Source organism: Manis javanica, chromosome 9 (genome assembly GCF_040802235.1).
Source record: "Manis javanica isolate MJ-LG chromosome 9, MJ_LKY, whole genome shotgun sequence".
In the NCBI taxonomy this organism is placed as follows: Eukaryota; Metazoa; Chordata; class Mammalia; order Pholidota; family Manidae; genus Manis; species Manis javanica.
Window position 1 is genome coordinate 59,040,189 of NC_133164.1, and position 15,248 is coordinate 59,055,436.

Consider the following 15,248-nt stretch of genomic DNA (forward strand, 5'->3'; position numbering starts at 1 on the left):
AATATCTAAATATTCTTGCTTGTTATAGAGATCCCGGCCTTAAGTGTTTAGGACTGAAAACATTCAAGCCCACTTCTGTTGGCTTCTTATTTCTTTGGGGAATCCTTAGAAGCACCTGCTTGCATTAAGTTCTTGTGCTTTTGGAAAAGGCTGACCGGTAAAGGTTCAGGTGAGCTTTTTACAAAATGGATTGGGAATTGTGAGTGGCTCTAGGAACATTCATTAACTCCACATTTCCTTAGTGTCGCTTGCAGCCCGGCCACGCGGGATGCTACGACGAACTTAGTGCAGCCCAGCCTCAGGAGACAGGGAGGCGAGCCACGGGGGGACAGCGGGCGCTCGGCCAACACATGCCGGCGGCTCTGCTGGCAACTGGCTCTGGGGGAAAAGACCCGCCCGGCAGCGGCGCGGGCGCAGGGCGGGGTCGCCGGGTCCGAGCGACCGGGGGTGCCGTCGGCGGGGCTCGCGCAGCCGCACTAGGCGCGCCGACCGTGGGCTCCACCTCCCGGCTCCGTAGTAAGCATGGCGGCGGCGGCGTTCGTGGTCCCTCGGGTGAAACAGAAAGCTGGAGCTACGCGTAGAGGGAGCGAAGAGCGGGGCTGAAGCGGCGCCGTCACTGCCGGAGAACCACCCCAGCAGTCAGTGCACCGGCGGCCGCGGCGGCCCCCGAGAGCTGGCTCTGCAGCTGAGGTAGAGCGAGAACGATCAGGAACCCGAAGAAGAGGCGCCAGGGTAGCCGCCTTCCTTCGCCTCGGAGCGGCGTGACCCGGAGGTGAGAGCGCGGGCGCTCCCTGCGGGAAAGGTTGGGGAGACCGAGCCGTTCCAGTCGCGTCCCGCCGCGGAGCAAGCGCCGCGGAAACCGTTAGGCTGGGTCTGAGGGGCTGAAGCGCCGAGCAGGTCTCGGGCGCACCGAGCGGCCCAGCCCACCCCGTCGTGTGGGCGCGCTGTGGGCCGAGGGGAATGGAGCCGGGCCAGCGCGCGTCGGCTTGCCGGGCCGAGTCCAGCCCCGAGGCGCTTGCGGGGGCGCAGCCGGAGGAAGCGACTCGGGGGACCCGGGCGGCCTTCCCTCCCGCCGCCCGCCACTCGCCGCCCCGGGAGGCTCGGGGGGGTTCGCGTGCGGAGCCCTCGGGAGAGGATCGCCGAGGCCGCCGCACCTTCGGCACCGGCCGCCCGGCAGCCGCGGAACTTGAACGCTTTTCTGAAGAGAGTTTTCCCCGCTCATCTTGGGGTTAAAACCTCGAAAACCCGCCCCTTCTGTGTTTGATCCTGTTTGGCTGGTGCCAGTACCTGGCTATTCCTCTACCAGGCTTAGTTAACCACCTGTTCCGCCAGGAGGTTGACTCGAGGCTGCAGTCCTCGCCCCGTTTAATCTGGATCTTTGAACTTCTGATACGGCTGAGGAAGGACGTCATGCGTTAGGTAAAGGAAAATGAACAAATAATTTAGTCGTAAAATCGCTAGCAGAACGGTGGCTGTTGTAATTAATGTGGTTTAGTTAATGGTTCTTTCATTAAACTGTTAGCGTTAAGAGCCGTGGAATATTTTTTTTGTGGGGGAAAGGGGTGTGTAGTGGTTGCTGGGGTGCTAGGAATAGTGAATTACAGATCTGTGATATTTTACGTACGTTCCTTTGGTCACTTGTGTCTGAGCATCTGTTAACTGAGAATAACAGGCTGACAAGATTTTTTTTTACAGTATAACCCTCATGCCTGTTTTCACTATGGACTTTTAAAACAGCGACGTAATTATTTGCTTCTTACTGTGATCTTAGTTTTTAGTGCTTGAAACCAAAGTTGATGTGTTTTTTTCTGTATTACAAGAATGAAATAACAAAAGTTGAGCTGTTACTATATTTTATCACCGTGCTGTTACCAGCACCAGTGCTAAACATATGCCACTCAGGAATTGGAGCCATATGTTAGGTAGACAGTAATTGAGTTTTGTGCCCATGATCTTGTATTCGGATAAATATTTATTTTTTGTATATTTGCTAAGTCTGTAATTCTTGCCATTGCATAAGTTTTGTTTCAATCACCTAAAAATATTTGATAGAAATGAGTCCTCTGCCTTTTTGATATTTTCTTGGTCGAATTGATTTTTCTCAAGTAATAAGATAAAGTGCCCACTTAGACAGATGGTGGTTTTACAGAAAAGAATGGTAAGAAGGATTTTAAACACATCTTCTATAACATGGAACCTAAATTTTTACTTTCAGCTTTTTAGCCCACTGGTAATTCTTGCCGTTGCTTTTAACACCAGGTAGTGAGAAGACGAGATGATGACTTAACCGGTAAAAGGTCTTACTAAAATTTTTATTAATGATATTATATTTAAAAATTTTAGCAATATCACAATAAATTTACTGTATTTTCTTTTCCTTCATAGATCATTTCCCACTCTTCTTGTATAGGTTACTGAGAATTTTTTTTATCCCAGGCTGGCTGCCTTTAGCCACCTTTATTCTTCTGAATTAAATCCCTCTCTTTCCCTTTTGTCTGAACCGTCAAACTCATTGAATATTCAGGAAAAATAAACTTCTGGCTAACACTGGCTTCAGTCAAGCATAATTATAAGGGTAATTTGCTTCTCTCAAATTAATGATATGCATTCAAAAAAATAGGTTTAGAATTATCATTTGGAGTCATCTTTTTCATCACTTTCCCTCATCATGTGAGTAACTGAGAGATGATTCGTTTTACCGTGCATTTAGTGATTACTTTTTAACTATAAAATGTCTGCTGTATAATATTAAGCATATTTTATCACTAAGAAGACATTTTCTCTCTCTTCTCAGACATAGTTCAAGACTGAGAGTTATAAAACCCAGGAAAAAAAGAAAGGATGCATAATTAATATTTTCATTGACTTTTATAGCTTTACTTAGATTAAGAGTACTTAATTTGTAATTGGCCCATTTTTAAACTCATGGGTCATTTATGATTGTTTTAAAGCATTTGTAAATCTTTTCATGTTAATCCATCCAAGGAATGTGCACTTAATATTGTACATATATTTTAAAAATACAATTTGATGAAGTAACCTAAAGTTTTTTTTTAATGTTCTTGGTGCATTTTTCTGTGGAGATGAGTCTAGGTGGTGTCTTTGAGAGTGATGTAGAGACATATGCACATGATTTCCAATTTTATTAGCCAGGAAATCAAAAGATAAGTGATTTTTTTTCCTAGCAGTCTCTAGTAGATGTCAAATTCACATACTGTAAAGCCAAAGATTTAGAATAATGTGCATGTCTATATCATTGAGTCTTTTAGTGCTTCAGTTTATCACATTGTAAAAAAAGAAAAATACCCCTTATGGATATCAATATCAAGATCTTGTTAAAAGGAAATTAATGGTCAATAGTACAGAAAGGCAAATTTTGTTTTTTTACATGTATGTGAGCTTTTATAATTTTATTGATATTTTGGTTTCATTTTATTTCAGATTATTCAGTGATCTCCATTTCTTGAGCCTTACATTTTTATTCTCCCACTGTTGTAGTTTCACTTGTTTTTCACATACACTTTCTAAGTTTGTGGTGTAGCTTAGGGTCTTCTATCAAATTCCTTTATGGGTGTCATCCTTTGATATTTCCAATCACTTATCACCCAGTTCTCAGGTTATTTTTTCTCCAGGATAGAGAGGTGCCCTTGGGAGATGACATGTGCTCAGAGGATGATGAGCGTTTATTAAAGTGGGAGTACAAAAGCATTGTGATGTGTTTCTTTCCTTAAGAGTAGTTTATAAATTAGTTGGTAATACTAGACTAACACAGACAGGACATCGTTAGCAAAAAAGTGAGATGGTATTAAATTTTGTGGCGAGGACTGTAACGTAGAGTGAGGCCAATGAAGGCTAGAATAACCCTGGAAAGCATTTGGAAGAAGCCAGCCTTGAAATTTAGGAAGGACTTAGCAAAGGAAAGATATTCCAAAAAAGACTGACAGCCAGAACTGGAAGTAGTAGCAAGGATACCAGTCTGAGAGCATCCAAGGACAAGGATTAGGAGCAGGAAAGAAAGGAGATTGGGTAGAGATTTCACTTACCAACCCAGGGCATGGTCAAAAGAGGAATTAGGGCTGGACAAGACAAGTTTGGCTGTATCATTATGAATTCATTACTGAAAGAACTACACATCTACTTTGACATATTAATAGCTTCAATTTTATTTATGAGATAGGTTATATGTGTTACTATAGCTTAGGTCATGTCAGCATACTTCTTCTGTAGAGTGCCAGATAGTATTATTTTATGATTTGTAGGCTACTTAGGGTCTCTGTAGAATACTCTTTTTTGTTTGTTTTCTTACAATCTTTTAAAAATATAAAAACCATTCTTAGCTTAAGAGACACACACACATAAAAAACAAGCCAGTTGTGCGTTGAATTTGGCCAGTAGGCCTAGTTTGCTGACTCTTAGCTAATCATTGGCTAGGTAATTATCCATATAGAACATAATAGGATCATTTTGTCTACATGGTGGCTTAGTGTGTTTTATTACAACTATCATTTACATTTGTTCCCTATGTTATAGTAAAAATAAATAAAATAAGCAGAAATACTAGTGTAAATGTTATTTTTGTAGCCAAATTTCTGGCAACAGCTTATACTGGGTCTCAGAACTAGGAAGTGAAAGAAGAAAAGCCTTTAAGTCAGGCCTAAGAGCAATGACAACAGCTATGCCATGGCTTGATTTAGAATTTGTGTCAGGTCAAGTATATCAACTGCCTGTTCTGGTTTTTCATATTTTAAACTACAACTGGTGTTTTAGAAATCTTGGATAGGGAGTTAGTAGCTTATAAGTGACAACAGGAGAGCTGGCAGTATGAAATCTTGTTATTAAACATAGTCTAGTATACATTAGTGAAGAGACAGTTGGGCATCCCTCCATAACTCCAAGGAGAGTAAGTGTGTTATAGAACAGTCTAATAATTGATATTTATATTGATGAGCTTGAGTCAGTCATTAAGATAAATTTATGTCATGAGCAGATTAAGGCAGAGAAGAAATACCTAGAAATCTTCCCATTAAGACTAAAGATAAATTATGGTAATTAAAGGATAAACATCTGGTATTTTGAAGTTTTATTTAACATGAAATATATCTTTGAAGTTTCAAAATTTATAGATGTATATTTCTAAGGTAATTCTGTTTCCTTCAGCACATTTCGTGTGCCATCACCAGGTGAATAGTAGTGCCTCAGGTTATGGTTGCAGGAAATCAGTTGCTAGGGTTGCCCTATATTTTGCATCATCAAGAGAACAAGAATTTTACATTTTGAGAGCATGTTCATTTATACAGCATTTTTTCATTCAGCAGGCATTAGTAAATACTTTCTGTATATCAGCGATAGTATATGGCTGGAAAAAAGTGAAGATATATAAGATGGAGAGCTGCCTAGATAAAATCAGTGGTGTTTCTTTTTTTTCCTCTTAAAAACATTAAAACTAACCAAATAAACAAAACCCTAAAACTTAAGTTAATTTTTCTAATTTACTTATACTAGCATTTTCATACTTTGTACATGTATATATTGCCTTAAGTTTTTTTTTTTTTTACGGAACCTCACATGCGTTTCCTTTTAATGACTTTGTGGAATTTGGATTAGTGGGGGAAATTCGGGACCATTGCCAGATATGACTTCTCAGGGTCTCACTGTATTGTCATCAGTAATGGCTGAGGATGGGGTTCTCTGTTCAAATGCTCCTTACCACGGCGGCTTATGTCTGGGGTGTGTATACAGTGATCTCCTCCCGAGGTGGCCAGGTTCATTCGGAACCATGGGGTAGGGAGATCTGTGTCTTTGTTGTTGTCAAAGTATATAGGCAAAGTAATACAGAATTTAAAAAGTCATAAGTCAGAAAGTAGTTAACGGATTAAAAGGAAAGTAGTCTTGACTCCCTGTTCCCTACCACCAATCCTACTGTCCACTTTTTTTCTTAATTTTTATTTTTATTTTGGTATCATTAATCTACAATTACAGAAAGAACATTATGTTTACTAGGTTCCCCCCTTCACCAAGTCCCCCCAACATACCCCTTCACAGTCACTGTCCACCTGCGTAGTAAGATGCTGTAAAATTACTACTTGTCTTCTCTGTGTTGCACAGCACTCCCCATGCCCCCCATGCACTATACATGCTAATCGTAATGCCCTCTTTCTTTTTCCCCACCCTTATCCCTCCCTTCCCACCCATCATCCCCAGTCCCTTTCCCTTTGGTAACTATTAGGCCATTCTTGGGTTCTGTGATTCTGCTGTTGTTTTGTTCCTTCAGTTTTCCTTTGTTCTTATACTGTACATATGAGTGAAATCATTTGGTACTTGTCCTTCTCCGCTTGGCTTATTTCACTGAGCATAATACCCTCTAGCTCCATCCATGTTGTTGCGAATGTTAGGATCTGTTTTTTTCTTATGGCTGCGTAATATTCCATTGTATATATGTACCACCTCTTCTTTATCCATTCATCTACTAATGGACATTTAGGTTGCTTCCATATCTTGGCTATTGTAAACAGTGCAGTGATAAACATAGGGGTGCATCTGTCTTTTTCAAACTGGAGTGCTGCATTCTTAGGGTAAATTCCTAGAAGTGGAATTCCTGGGTCAAATGGTATTTCTATTTTGAGCATTCTGAGGAACCTCCATACTGCTTTCCACAATGGTTGAACTAGTTTACATTCCCACCAGCAATGCAGGAGGGTTCCCCTTTCTCCACAACCTTGTCAACATTTGTTGTTGTTTGTCTTTTCGATGATGGCGATCCTTACTGGTGTGAGGTGATATCTCATTGTGGTTTTAATTTGCTTTTCTCTGATGACAAACGATGTGGAGCGTCTTTTCATGTGTCTGTTGGCCATCTGGATTTCTTCTTTAGAGAACTGTCTATTCAGCTCATCTGCCCATTTTTCAATTGGATTATTTGCTTTTTCTTTGTTGAGGCATGTGAGCTCTTTATATATTTTGGATGTCAATCCTTTATTGGATCTGTCATTTATAAATATGTTCTCCTATACTGTAGGATACCTTTTTGTTCTATTGATGGTGTCCTTTGCTGTTCAGAAGCTTTTTAGCTTGATATAGTCCCACTTGTTCATTTTTGCCTTTGTTTCCCTTGCCCAGGGAGATATATTCATGAAGAAGTCACTCATGTTTATGTCCATGAGATTTTTTGCCCATGTTTTTTTCTAAGAGTTTTATGGTTTCATGACTTACATTCAGGGTTTTGATCCATTTGGAGTTTACTTTTGTGTATGGGGTTAGACAGTGATCCAGTTTCATTCTCTTACATGTAGCTGTCCAGTTTTGCCAGCACCATCTGTTGAAGAGACTTTCATTTCCGCCTTGTATGTCCATGGCTCCTTTAGCAAATATTAATTGGCCATATATGTTAGGGTTAATGTCTGGAGACTCTAAGCTGTTCCACTGGTCTGTGGCTCTTTTCTTGTGCCAGTACCAAATTGTCTTGATTACTGTGGCTTTGTAGTAGAGCTTGAAGTTGGGGAGTGAGATCCCCCCACTTTATTCTTCCTTCTCAGGATTGCGTTGGCTATTCGGGGTCTTTGACGGTTCCATATGAATTTTTTTGAACTATTTGTTCCAGTTCATTCAAGAATGCTGTTGGTAATTTGATAGGGATTGCATTGAATCTGTATATTGCTTTGGGCAGGATGGCCATTTTGACAATATTAATTCTTCCTAGACAGGAGCATGGAATGAGTTTCCATTTGTTAGTGGCCTCTTTAATTTCTCTTAAGAGTGTCTTATAGTTTTCAGGGTATATGTGTTTCACTTCGTTGGTTAGGTTTATTCCTAGGTATTTCATTCTTTTTGATGCAATTGTGAATGTAATTGTTTTCCTGATTTCTCTTTCTATTAGTTCATTGTTAGTGTATAGGAAAGCTACAGATTTCTATGTGTTGATTTTGTATCCTGCAACTTTGCTGAATTCCAATATTAGTTCTAGTAGTTTTGCAGTGGAGTCTTTAGGGTTTTTTATGTACAATATCATGTCATCTGCAAATAGTGACAGTTTGACTTCTTCTTTACCAATCTGGATTCCTTGTATTTCTTTGTTTTGTCTGATTGTCATGTCTAGGACCTCCAGTACCACGTTAAATAACAGTGGGGAGAGTGGGCATCCCTGTCTTGTTCCCTATTGCAGAGGAAAAACTTTCAGGCTCTCGCTGTTCAGTATGATGTTAGCTGTGGGTTTATCATATATGGCCTTTATTATGTTGAGGTACTTGCCCTCTATGCCCATTTTGTTGAGAGTTTTTATCATGAATGGATGTTGAATTTTGTTGAATGCTTTTTCAGCATCTATGGAGATGATCATGTGGTTTTTGTCCTTCTTTTTGTTAATGTGGTGGATGATGTTGATGGATTTTCGAATGTTGTACCATCCTTGCATCCCTGGGATGAATTCCACTTGGTCATGGTTTATGATCCTCTTGTTTTATTTTTGAATTCGGTTTGCTAATATTTTGTTGAGTATTTTTGCATCTACGTTCATCAGGGATATTGGTCTGTAGTTTTCTTTTTTGGTGGGGTCTTTGCCTGGCTTTGGTATTAGGGTGATGTTGGCTTCATAGAATGAGTTTGGGAGTATTCCCTCCTCTTCTATTCTTTGGAAAACTTTAAGGAGAATGGGTGTTATGTCTTCTCTGTATGTTTGATAAAATTCCGAGGTAAATCCATCTGGCCCGGGGGTTTTGTTCTTGGGAAGTTTTTTGATTACCACTTCAATTTCGTTGCTTGTAATTGGTCTGTTTAGATTTTCTGTTTCTTTCTGGGTCAGTTGTGGAAGGTTGTATTTTTCTAAGTTGTCCATTTCTCCTAGGTTTTCCAGCTTGTTAGCATATAGGTTTTCATAGTATTCTGTAATGATTATTTGTATTCCTGTGGGGTCCGTCGTGATTTTTCCTTTCTCGTTTCTAATTCTGTTGATGTGTGTTGACTCTCTTTTTCTCTTAATAAGTCTGGCTAGAGGCTTATCTATTTTGTTTATATTCTCAAAGAACCAGCTCTTGGTTTCATTGATTTTTTCTATTGTTTTATTCTTCTCAATTTTATTTATTTATTCTCTGATCTTTATTGTGTCCCTCCTTCTGCTGACCTTAGGCGTCATTTGTTCTTCTTTTTCCAATTTCGATAATTGTTACATTAGGCTATTCATTTGGGATTGTTCTTCCTTCTTTAAATATGCCTGGATTGCTATATACTTTCCCCTTAAGACTGCTTTTGCTGTGTCCCACAAAAGTTGGGGCTCTGTGTTATTGTTGTCATTTGTTTCCATATATTGCTGGATCTCCATTTTAATTTGGTCATTGATTCATTGAATATTTAGGAGCATGTTGTTAAGCCTCCATGTGTTTGTGGCCTTTTTGCTTTCTTTGTACAATTTATTTCCAGTTTTATACCTTTGTGGTCTGAAAAGTTGGTTGGTAGGATTTCAATCTTTTGGAAATTACCGAGGTTCTTTTTGTGGCCTAGTATGTGGTCTGTTCTGGAGAATGTCCTATGTGCACTTGAGAAGAATGTGTATCCTGTTGCTTTTGGGTGTAGAGTTCTATAGATGTCTATTAGGTCCATCTGTTCTAGCGTGGTGTTCAGTGCCTCTGTGTCATTACTTATTTTCTGTCTGGTGGATCTGTCCTTTGGGGTGAGTGGTGTGTTAAAGTCTCCCAAAATGAATGCATTGCATTCTATTTCCTCCTTTAATTCTGTTAGTATTTGTTTCACATATATTGGTGCTCCTGTATTGGGTGCATATATGTTTATAATGGTTATATCCTCTTGTTGGACTGAGCCCTTTATCATAATGTAATGTCCTTTTTTATCTCTTGTTACTTTCTTTATTTTGAGGTCTATTTTTTCTGATACTAGTATTGCAACACGTGCTTTTTTCTCTCTGTTGTTTGCATGAAATGTCTTTCTCCAACCCTTGACTTTTAATCTGTGCATGTCTTGGGGTTTGAGGTGAGTCTCTTGTAAGCAGCATATAGATGGGTCTTGCTTTTTATCCATTCTATTACTCTGTGTCTTTTGATTGGTGCATTCAGTCCATTTACATTTAGGGTGATTATTGAAAGATATGTACTTATTGCTATTGCAGGCTTTAGATTTGTGGTTACCAAAGGTTCAAGATTAGCTTGTTTACTACCTTACTGTCTGACCTCACTTGCTTATTGACCTGTTATAAACACAGTCTGATGATTATTTCTTTCCCTTCTTTTTCCTCCTCCTCCATTCTTCATTTGTTGGGTGTTTTGTTCTGTGCTCTTTTTAGGAGTGCTCCCATCTAGAGCAGTCCGTCTAAGATACTCTGTAGAGGTGGTTTGTGGGAGGAAAATTCCCTCAACTTTTGCTTGTCTGGGAATTGTTTAATCCCTCCTTCATATTTAAATGATAATTGTGCAGGATACAGTATCCTTGGTTCAAGCCCCTTCTATTTCATTGCATTAAATATATCATGCCATTCTCTTCTGGCCTGTAAGGTTTCTTTTCAGAAGTCTGATTATAGCCTGATGGGTTTTCCTTTGTAGGTGACCTTTTTACTCTCTCTGGCTGCCTTTAGTACTGTGTCCCTGTCCTTGATCTTTGTCATTTTAATTATTATGTGTCTTGGTGTTGACCTCTTTGGATCCTGTCTCTCGGGAATTCTCTGTGCCTCCATAGTCTGAGCAACTATTCCGTCCCCCAGTTTGGTGAAGTTCTCAGCAATTATTTCTTCAAAGACACTTTCTATCCCTTTTTCTCTCTCTTCTTCTTCTGGTACCCCTATAATGCAGATATTGTTCCTTTTGGGTTGGTCACACAGTTCTCTTAATATTGTTTCATTCCTGGAGATCCTTTTATCTCTCTCTGCATCAGCTTCTATGCGTTCCTGTTCTCTGGTTTCTGTTCCATCAATGGCCTCTTGCATCTTATCCATTCTGCTTATAAATCCTTCCAGAGTTTGTTTCACTTCTGTAATCACCCGCCGCACATCTGTGATCTCCCTCCGAACGTCTGTAATCTCCCTCCGGACTTCATCCCTTAGCTCTTGCATATTTCTCTACAACTCTGTCAGCATGTTTATGATTTTTATTTTGAATTCTTTTTCAGGGAGACTGGTTAGGTCTGCCTCTGCAGATCCTTTCTCAGGTGTAACTATCTTGGTCTGGCCCAGATTTTTTTGCCTTTTCATGGTGATTGCAGTGGCTGTAGGCAGGTTGCGGGTGCATAAGCTGGGAGAAGAAAGTCCTTTCCTGCTTGCTGGATGCCTTGCCCTTCTCCGCTGCCTGTGACGGCTACCTGCACTCCTGGAGCAGCCACCAGGTTAATCTCCTAAGCTGCTGTGGTTATGGTGTCTGTCAGTGAAGCGCGGAGCTCTGCAGGGAGTGGGAGGCACACCAGGTGCACTCCTCCATGCTAGCGGCGACCCTGCTGGGCAGCTGTGTGGCAGTAGTGGCCTTTGGGTCTGGCCCGGGAGGCTGTGCGTTGGGCTGGGATTCCGGTCAGCTGCTGGGAACGCGCCTGCTCCCTCTGGCTCTGCTGCCGGTGCATGCGGGGCTCTTCCGCGCAGGCTTCTGTGGGGCTCTGGCTTCAGTGCCACCGGTGCGTGCGAGCTGCTCCCGGCCTGTTCGTTCGCGCCACTGTGGGCTATCCCTGCGGCGCATGGATCTACTCTCAGTTCCTTCTAGTGCTTCCGCCCCCGGCGCGCGCTCCCACTCTCCTGCTACTGGGCTTGTGTGTTGGGGCCTGCGCCAGTTGGAGGAATGACTGGCAGGCTGCCTAGTCCTGTGAGGGGCTTCAGAGCTGCACTGCCTCCGTTTAGGGTGCCTAAGTTTCCCTAGTATTCCCAGCTGCCGGGACAACTTTGTCCAGCCATGGGGTCCCTGTCTCTTTAAGACTTGCAGAAAGCACTCGCTTTTCTTTTGTCTCAGGGGCGCCGGTTGCGGGGACCTGCCCACAGGTTTTCCTTTTCCGTTTCTCTAATATCCAGCACCCCGTGTACCTTGTGTCTGCGTTCTGGGTGTGGATTTCTAGAGCTGGTTGTTTAGCAGTCTTGGGCTTTCACTCCCTCCCTGTTCCGACTCCTTTCTTCCTGCCGGGTTTTGGGGTGGCGGAGCGTTCGGGTCCCGCCTGGCCGCGGCTTGTATCTTACCCCCTTCGTGTGATGCTGAGTTCTTGCAGATGTAGATGTATCCTGGCTGTTGTACTGCATACACTCGTGTCTCTTTTAGGAATAGTTATATTTATTGTATTTTCATAAATATATACGTTTTGGGGAGGAGATTTCCTCTGAACTACTCATGCTGCCATCATCCCGTGATCCACTGTTGCCTTAAGTTTTAGGGAAGTCCCAAACCTTTTTGACTTCATAAATTTCAGCCTTCATAAATTGCTACCTAATAAAAATATAGCTTTTAGATTTTGCATTAAGGAGGAATTACCAATTCACACTACCACCCCCCTTTTGCTAGTGCTTGAGACAGCTTCATCATTCCAGCTGACTCTGTCACCTGGATAGGAAATAAAGTATTGTGAATATTAGTTCCAACCTCTCCCTTATTAACCATATGATCTCAGGTTGGTTTTTTCAATCTTAGGTTCCCAGTCCTTAAAATGGAGAATAATATCTATCCTGTTTTCCCCACAGAAATATTGTGAACATCCAAAGAAATATTGGAACCCATGAAAACACTGAAGTACCATATAAGTGCTTACATTAATACTTTTGTATTGGAAACAATGCAGCATTTTTTAGTAGGATCATAAATCATTTGTTCAAGTTTTATCCTCCAAAGTTGTGTAAATAAGTGTGCTTCCAGTAAACATTTAGTTTGCAGTCCACATCCAATGCCTCTTCCTTTTTTGTAAAGTATCGTTAATATATAATCTTATGTTGGTTTCAAATGTACATCACAGTGGTTCAAAAGTCCCCATGATCAACTTATGTTGTGATTGCGAATTATTGGGCCCTTTTATCTCCCTCCCCCTGGTGAACCACTAGTCACTTCTCAGTGTCTATTAGTCTAATGCTGTTTTGTTCCTTCTGTTTTGCTTTGTTTTTATATTCCACAAATAAGTGAAGTCATATGTATTTGTCTTTCTCTGCCTGACTTATTTCACTGAACATATAGATCCATCCATGTTGTTGCAAATGGCAGGTTTTCTTTTCTTTTTATGGCTGAATAATATTACTTTCTGTTTATGTACCACTTCTTCTTTATCCATTTATCTATTGATGTACAGCCTCTGTTCCTTTTTGCAAGGAAATATTGATCATTGCTATTCCAAGCAACATTAACTATTTTTTCCAAAGTGGGGCAAAAATATGCAAAAGTGAATTCCATGTGGTTTTCTTTTTTCAAGTTGAAGACTGTTTCTGTATCTGTAGTAGTAAGATCCATTTGTTGACTCTCATTGCATTTTAACCCCTGTACTTGGTTATTTTTTTAATCATTTACAGACCTGGCCAGATACGTGACAAAATCCGTACTTGACAAATGAAACTGTTTTTCTGAATGACTTCTGTATCTCTCTTCCTCACTTCTTGAGATCTCATATGTGCTAGTTTTCAGAAATACGAATTAGTATGATACGTATTTTGAAATAAACCTTGGCATGAACTTTTATCTGAATTTGACAGATCAGATTATTTCTGCTAATCAGTCTCTTTTCAGTATGTCTGATAGGTACTGTCTTCTGTTTTTCTTCAGAATCCACATTTTAATATGTATTTGAACAATAATTTAGAAAATTTAAGTGATTTCTTTATTCAATTCTCCAGTGAGGGGGGAAAAAGCTTACTATTTCTCTAAGGATACTAAACAGGTGTTTAAGTACATTTTAAGCACAATTAAGACTTTTCTTTAAAAATAATGCTTTCTTCTGCAGAAATAGATATTATGTACAGCTACTTTGGAGATCTAGGTTGTGAGTAGTCATTTCCTTCAGTCAGTTTTTCTTAAATTTGCTTAAATTAAAAAGTGAAACATGATTTATAATTTGTGATTTCATTATGTTTACATTTTCTAGATTTTTCTTGGTTTGCTTAAGATAGCCATTCTCCGATATAGTTTTGTTCTTAGGACTTGTTTTTTATTCATGTAATAATTTTCACTTGCAATAATATATGCTTTTTTTCTTACATTTTAGTTAATGAAATATTCTTTTGTTTCTTCGATAAGTGTTAGAACTACCATTTCTGATTCTTAAGATCAGTAGGTGAATCATTATTCCTCAAATGCCATTATATGCTCACAGTTTTATTTTTTTTTTACTCTTTCTTGAACCTTACTGAAACTGGCCTAATGTGTGTGAGCCTTTGGATGTGTTTAGCCTTTGGATAAAACATAAAGACAACTGTTCCTCTAATCCATCTTTCAGGTTGCCTCCAGGCTCATATTTCAAAAAAATGAATTTATTCAAATCATTGCTCAATTTTACAGATTAAGATCTCACCACAAATCTGAAAAGAGGCTGATTAACACAAATAATGTAATCTGTCAAATTTCTGCTAATCAGTTATATTTTTTTGTCTGTATTTCAGAGTACATACTCTGTTGGTATCATTAGATTCTATTCCCACGACTTCCCAACTTTGTAGTAGGAATAGCTTATGTTTCACCTTCGGGAGGTACAGGTTTTTTTGTTGGCCTCTTCCTACTGGCTGTATATAAACATGAACATGTTGCTTTACATCTATGAGCCTTACTTTCTTCACTTCCAAGAGGGGTGATAATAGGATATATCTCTTAGAATTGGTTGTTAAAATAATTAAAAGAGAGAGCCCATTTAACATGGCAAGTAAAATGCTTGCCATAGGATATTTATATCTAGAACATTGACAGACATGTCTAATCCTTGTCACCCAGATATACTATTCTTTTTTTTTAAGGTATCATTAATATACAGTAATCTTATGCTTAGGTTTCACATGAGCAACATCGTGGTTACAACATTCCCCCCTATTACCAAGTCCCCACCACATACCCTATTACAGTCACTGTCCATCAGCATAGTAAGATGCTATAGAGTCACTACTTGTCTTCTCTGTGCTATACTTCCTTCCCCATGCCCCCTCCTATATTATGTGCGCTAATAAAAATAGCCCTCAATCCCCTTATCCTTCCCTTCCCACCCACCCTTCTCAACCGCTTTCCATTTGATAACCGTGAGTCCATTCTTGGGTTCTGTGAGTTGTCTGCTGTTTTGTTCCCTCAGTTAATGCTTTCTTGTTATACTCCACAGACAAGTGATAT

The 15,248-nt window shown here is 40.1% G+C and overlaps 1 protein-coding gene across 2 annotated transcripts in view; it reads left to right on the top strand.

The window, feature by feature from the left end:
- Positions 1-490: 490 nt before the first annotated feature.
- Positions 491-15,248, top strand: part of FNDC3A (fibronectin type III domain containing 3A) — a 192,799-nt gene continuing 178,041 nt past the window's right edge. The window contains exon 1 of one of the 2 annotated variants that reach the window (XM_037025886.2): positions 491-772. The gene's annotated coding sequence lies outside the window, so the exon portion shown is untranslated. Of the gene's footprint in view, positions 773-824; positions 1,420-15,248 lie in introns of those variants that run through there. The other variant, XM_037025875.2, reaches the window with a different exon arrangement.